We start from the raw sequence: 6,505 nt of genomic DNA, 5'->3' as shown, positions 1-6,505 counted from the left end.
AGTTTTGTGAGGGCCACGAAGAATCCAGCAGGAGTTTTCAGGATACAAAGAAATAACATTTATTTACAATAACATATAAGTGCATGCACCAGCAGCAGCAGCAACTTCCCTTGCTGCTCACTTCTCTCTCTCTGCTAATTCCAAACTGGCCAGCGCTATTTATGTAGGGAGTCTGCTAATGATTTCTCCGCCCCCCCTCATTGGGGAAGCTCATACTCCCACAGGATTGTGGGATTGTCATTAGTCCCCAGCCAATGGTAAGCAGGCAGGTTATAACATCCCCCCCCCCAAAGTCCAAGGAATCCACCGAAGACCCTGGCGAAGGAGGGCGTCGGTTTCGTTTTGCGGCAGGCCGGACGGCATTTGCACAAGGCGCTGGATCGTGCGGCGTGTAACGAGATGGAGACCGGCGCTTCCGTGATGAACGGCGCAACAGTTGTACATCCACGGACTGTGGGCCCGAGGATTCCCCCTCTGAGGTGTCTTGTGTCTCCATCTCGGAGTCAGAGTCTGCTGCCTCCGTCATCTCGGCCTCTTTATCTCCACGCTGTTCTGTCACGGCCTGCGCAGGCTTTGAGTGAGGCACCAGAGGAAGATTGTGAGGAATACTTTCCATTGTGTCTGGTCTCTGTGGCTGTAGCAATGAGCTCCTGGGGCGGGGAATCTTTGGATGGGAGAGTCTTCTGGACTGAACATGGTCTACATGTTTGCGCTGGAGACGGCCCTGGGCTTGCACCTGGTAAGAGATAGGGCCCGTTTGGCGAAAGATTACGCCAGGGACCCACTGGGCACCACCAGCAAAATTCCGAACGAACACTGGGTCACTGGGCGTAAACTGCGAATCAGCCGATGCCAAGAAACACCATGTCCCTGCCATTCTTGTGTGTGGCGTACTGTTGCGCCAATGTCTGGGAAAACCATGCTAAGGCGGGTGCGAAGTCTCCGGCCCATTAGGAGTTCTGCGGGAGCTATCCCAGTCACTGCATGGGGGGTGGTCCTATATGAAAACAAAAACCGAGCCAGCCTCGTGTCCATCGACCCGGAAGACTGCTTCTTTAGGCCTCGTTTGAATGTCTGCACTGCGCGCTCCGCCAACCCATTTGAAGCCGGGTGGTTGGGGCAGTGCGGATATGGCGTATGCCGTTCATCTTCATGAACTTCGCAAACTCCTCACTTGTTGTCCGTGACCAGCACTCAGGGAGGCCATGCGTACTGAAAGACAAACGCATCTTCTTAATTGTTACGCAGGGCGTTGTGCCTCCCATCTTATGCACCTCTAGCCATTTAGACTGGGCGTCGATTAATAGCAGGAACATGGATCCTCGAAAAGGGCCGGCGAAATCCGCATGCAAGCGAGTCCAAGGCCACCCTGGCCATTCCCAGTGATGTAGGGGCACGGCCGGCGGAAGCTTCTGATGCTCCTGGCAAATGGAGCAGTTTTGGGCCACCTTCTCAATGTCAGCGTCGTGGCCTGGCCACCAGACATAACTCCGGCCCAACATTTTCATTTTGGTCAAGCCTGGATGTGCAAGTCTCTCACTATCAGCTCCTGTCCTTTTTCTGGGACAATCACATGCGTCCCCCACAAAAGGATGCTGTCTTCCATGCTAAATTCGGACAGCTTGGAGGAAAATGCCCGCAGCTCGCCTGGGAGCTGTCTATGCTGCCCACCATACAGGACTATGTGCCGAACCTTTGACAGGACTGGATCTGTCTGGGTCCACTCATGATCTGTGATGCCGTGACAGGCAAGGTGTCCATAAAATTTGGGGTTGCAACCACCTCACCGGTCGTGGGGGTGTCATGGGGCCGGTCGATAAAGGTAATCGGCTCAGTGCGTCAGCATTTCCTATCTTGGTTCCTGGTTTGTGCTCCAGAGAATACTCGTATGCAGTGAGCAACAAAGCCCAGCGCTGGATCCGTGCGGAAGCAATGGACGGTATTGGCTTATCCTCTATGAAAAGTCCCAGCAGAAGCTTATGATCAGTCACGATAGTGAAGTGGCGGCCATATACATACTTGTGGAAACGTTTCACTGCAAAGACCACTGCCAGGGCTTCCTTCTCGATCTGCGCGTACATTTTTTCCGCTGCAGTCAATGTGTGGGAGGCGAAAGCAATCGGCATGTCTCCACCTTGTGGGACAGGACGGCCCCAATACCATATGGGGATGTATCACATGTGATGAGCAAAGGCTTTCCAGGATCATAGTGGGTTAGTAACCCAGACGACAACAATTGTTGTTTTACCCGCCGGAAAGCGGTTTCTTGCGGCTGACCCCAAACCCGGGTGTGATTCTTCTTCAGCAGCAGGTGCAACGGGGCCAGCGTAGTTGCCAGATTGGGGAGGAACTTTCCGTAATAGTTTACGAGGCCGAGAAACGAATGAAGATGCGAAGTGTCAGTCGGGCCGGGAGCCTGCTGAATCGCACGCACCTTCTCTGCGACGGGATGCAAACCTTCGCGGTCCACCCGATAACCCAGGTAGACTACTTCCTTTGCCTGAAAAACGCACTTTGTGCGACGTAAACGGACTCCAGCCTCCGAAAAGCGTCTAAGGACAGCCTCCAAATTTTCCAAATGTTCCTGCTCCGACGTCCCTGTGATCAACACGTGGTAAACCCTCAAAATGCCCTCCATAACGCGTTGAAAAATAGAGCAGGCAGAGGACACTCCAAAGAGTCAACGTGTATATTCATACACACGTGTATTAATCGTTACATATGGCCGGGAGGCAGGGTTCAAATCCAACTGTAGGTAGGCGTGACTCATATCTAATTTTGTGAACGAGAGTCCGCCTGCAAGCTTCGCGTAGAGATCCTCTATGCGAGGCATTGGGTATCGGTCGAGTCGGGAAGCCGTATTCACTGTAAGTTTATAGTCGCCGCACAAGCAAACTGTGGCATCTGGCTTCATTACAGGTACAATTGGTGCTGCCCAGTCAGTGAAACGGACGGGCCTGATGATACCCAAAGTCTCCAAACGAGTGAGCTCCCCTTCTACCTTCTCGAGCAAGGCGTAAAGCACCGGGCGCGCCCGGAAATAGCACGGCGTGGCCCCTGGTTCAACGTGGATATGGGCTACAGCGCCTTTTATTTTCCCCAAACCGGGCTGGAATACATCTGGGTATCATCCTAGAACCTCAGTCAACCCTCCAGAACTTGTTTGGAGGATGTGCTGCCACTGCAGCCGCAAATGGCGCAACCAGTCCCGACCCAACAGGCTGGGCCCATGGCCGCGCACCACGATAAGTAGGAAACGCCCGTCCTGGCATCCATAAACAACAGGGGTCATCGTAGTTCCTGCAATGTCCAATGGTTCCCCCGTGTAGGTGGCCAACCTGGCCTGTGTGTCGGTTAATGTAAGGGTCTGTATACCCTGCTTGATGCGGTCGAATGTCCTCTGGGCGATCACGGATACCGCTGCGCCAGTGTCCAACTCCATCTCAAGCGTGTGACCATTGACCCGTACTGTCACTTTAATGGGGCCCACACGGGAGCTGTCACACAATGCAGCTGCAGGCAGTCATCCTCCGTCTCCACGTCCTCGGGAGTAGTCGCCGCAGGTTCATCCAAATGAAAGGTACGGCCCCTGGGCTGGCCCCAGTTTCGGTTGGAACGATGGCGCCTCCGGCGCCCCCAGGACCGGCGTCCGCGACGGGGTCGGCGCCTACAAGTCTGACATGGACATGGCTCCTCATCCATTGGTTCTGGAGAAGGCTCCCTTCGGGAGGAATGTCCGACAGCCACTGGCGTCGATCTGGACGTCGCCTTGCCCAAGGTACCGCAGGGGTGCAGGGGGACGCTTTCGGACGGAAGGGGTTGCGCCCCAAGGCATGCATCTCCATTCCCTGTAGCTCCTGCACTCCTCGTTCTGCGCTCTCTCGGGGTAATACTATTGGAATGGCCTGTTGAAAAGTCAACGTTGGCTCATCTAACAACTTTCTCTGGGTGGCCGCATTGTTAATACTGCAAACCAAACGGTCACGTAACATTTCTGACAAGGTCTCACCATAGTCACAGTACTCCGCAATCCTGCGTAGCCTGGATAGAAAGTCGGCAAGGGATTCTCCTGGGGTCCTCTCAGCGGTATTAAACCGGTAACATTGGACTATCGTGGATGGGGTTGGGTTAAAATGTTGCCCCGCTAAGTTCACAAGTTCATCAAACGTTTTGGTGTCCGGCGCAGCTGGGTACGCAAGGCTCCTAATCACCCCAAACGTATGCGGGCCGCAGGCGGTGAGCAATATGACCACCTGGCGCTCGTTTTCGGTGATGTTGTTTGCCCGGAAATAGTAACGCATCCATTGTGCTACTGGTTCCAGCTTTCCAACGCAGCATCAAAAACATCCAAACGTCCATACAGAGGCATGGTGTAATAGAAAACAACTTCCAACCTGTGTCCAACAAAAATCCAGGGGAGGTGGCTTCAGCAGTATAGACAGCTATCCACTTTAACCCTCGTCGCCAGTTTTGTGAGGGCCACGAAGAATCCAGCACGAGTTTTCAGGATACAAAGAAATAACATTTATTTACAATAACATATATACACAGCAGCAGCAACTTCCGTTGTAGCTCACTCCTCTCTCTCTGCTGGTTCCAAACTGCCCAGCTTTATTTATGCAGGGAGTCTACTCATGATTTCTCCGCCCCCCTCATTGGGGAAGCTCATACTCCCTTAGGATTGTGGGATTGTCATTAGTCCCCAGCCAATGGTAATCAGGCAGGTTATAACAAAGAGGTAACCTGATTGAAACATGGAAGAAGATCCTGAGGGGTCTTGACAGGGTGGATGTGGAGAGGATGTTTCCTCTTGTGTGAGAATCTGGAACTAAGGGTCACTATTTAAAAATAAGGTGTTACCCATTTAAAGCGGAGATGAGGTGAATTTGTTTTCTCTCAGGGCCAGGAGTCTTTGGCTCTCTCTTCCATAAAAGGTGGTGGAAGCAGCGTCTGAATATTTTTAAGGCAGAGGTGGATAGATTCTTAGTAAGCAAGGAGGTGATGGGTTATCGGGAGTTGATGGGATGCAGATTTCATGTTACTATCAGATCAGCCATGAGTTTATTAAATGGCGGAGAAGGTTCAAAGGGCTGAATGGACTACACCTGCTCCTTGTTCACGTGCCTGCTTCGAGCAGTTGAACCTATCAATTGATAAATGCATTTCTGCAGAATAACTGAGTGTGTTTACACTTTATGTCCACAAGTGGGTGCTAACTGATAGCGTTTCAGTGAGTTACGATCGGTATGTTACATTCAGAATTGAGAAATGGCATGGAAGCCTTAACCCTGAATATCCTCATATTTCTACTCCAACATTTTGCCCATTTTTACCACCACAGTGGATGCACCACTGTAGTATTATGGAAGTTCCTTATTCAGTTGTTATTTTCAGTTCGCCTGTGTATTGACAAAGTACATCACCATGGACTGGTGAAGTAGTGTTGATATATCAGCTAAAGTGTGGATGCCATGACAGGGTGGTTTTTTAAGTTCTATTGCGAATGAGGCAAACACCTTGCTGAAGGTGATACTGCTGATCATTAGCAAAAAAGTATAAATATTAAATTTTAAGTAACATTAGGTACACTCAATCATTAAAATATGAAATATTATTAGGACCAAAGACCACAGGTTCAATTCATTTTCAAATTTGTTCTTGGAATGTGAGTCTTTCTGCAAAGCTAGTATTTGTTGCCCATCTCTGCCCCTGAGAGGGTACTGGTAAGTCACCGCCTTGAATAGCTGCAGTTCATTCTTCCTCAAGATCGAGGATGACTTGCATTACTCTGGTTTCATGAGTCCATTTTTTTTAGTTTTTCCAATTAAGGGGCAATTTAGGATGACCCATCCATCTACCTTGCACATCTTTAGGTTATGCGGATCAGACCCACGCAGGCACGGGGAGAATGTACAAACTCCACATGGACAGTGACCCGGAGCCGGGATGGAACCCGAGTCCTTTGCATCGTGAGGCAGCAGTGCTAACCACTGCAGCACCATGCCGTTCTATCATTTTATGGGTTCGGAGGTGGCTGGTAAGTCCAATGCATGATCTGTAGACTCTGCTACATGTGGGACAGGTGATGCTTCGAGGGTCGGGAAGATGAGCAGGTGAGAGTTCTGGGTGCTCTCTCTGACACCATGACATTGCCTCTGCACGTTTCACATTGAAATCTCGCAACATGTTTGGCGTTACGACCAAAGAAAATGTATAGCCCAAGCAGCTTTTGACAAATTCAATTTCAAAGCTATTTTTTCAAATAAGGTGAAATATCTTTCAACTCCAACCCCATAAATTTAGACACGAACCGAAGATTCTTAGTGAAGTCAAATTCCTCAAAGGATTGAAAGTCACCATCTGAAAGACCATCTCTCCTTTCTTTGTGTATATTTTAAGTTTTGCTTTAACCAGTTCATACTGGGCCTTGTCATTCTGGCACCCTGGAGTTAGATTTGCAGGGGGGTGTACTCCAAACATGTGCTGGGGAATCCCTCTTGGAACT

Source organism: Scyliorhinus canicula, chromosome 4 (genome assembly GCF_902713615.1).
Source record: "Scyliorhinus canicula chromosome 4, sScyCan1.1, whole genome shotgun sequence".
Taxonomy (NCBI): Eukaryota; Metazoa; Chordata; class Chondrichthyes; order Carcharhiniformes; family Scyliorhinidae; genus Scyliorhinus; species Scyliorhinus canicula.
This window is presented reverse-complemented; position numbering follows the sequence as displayed.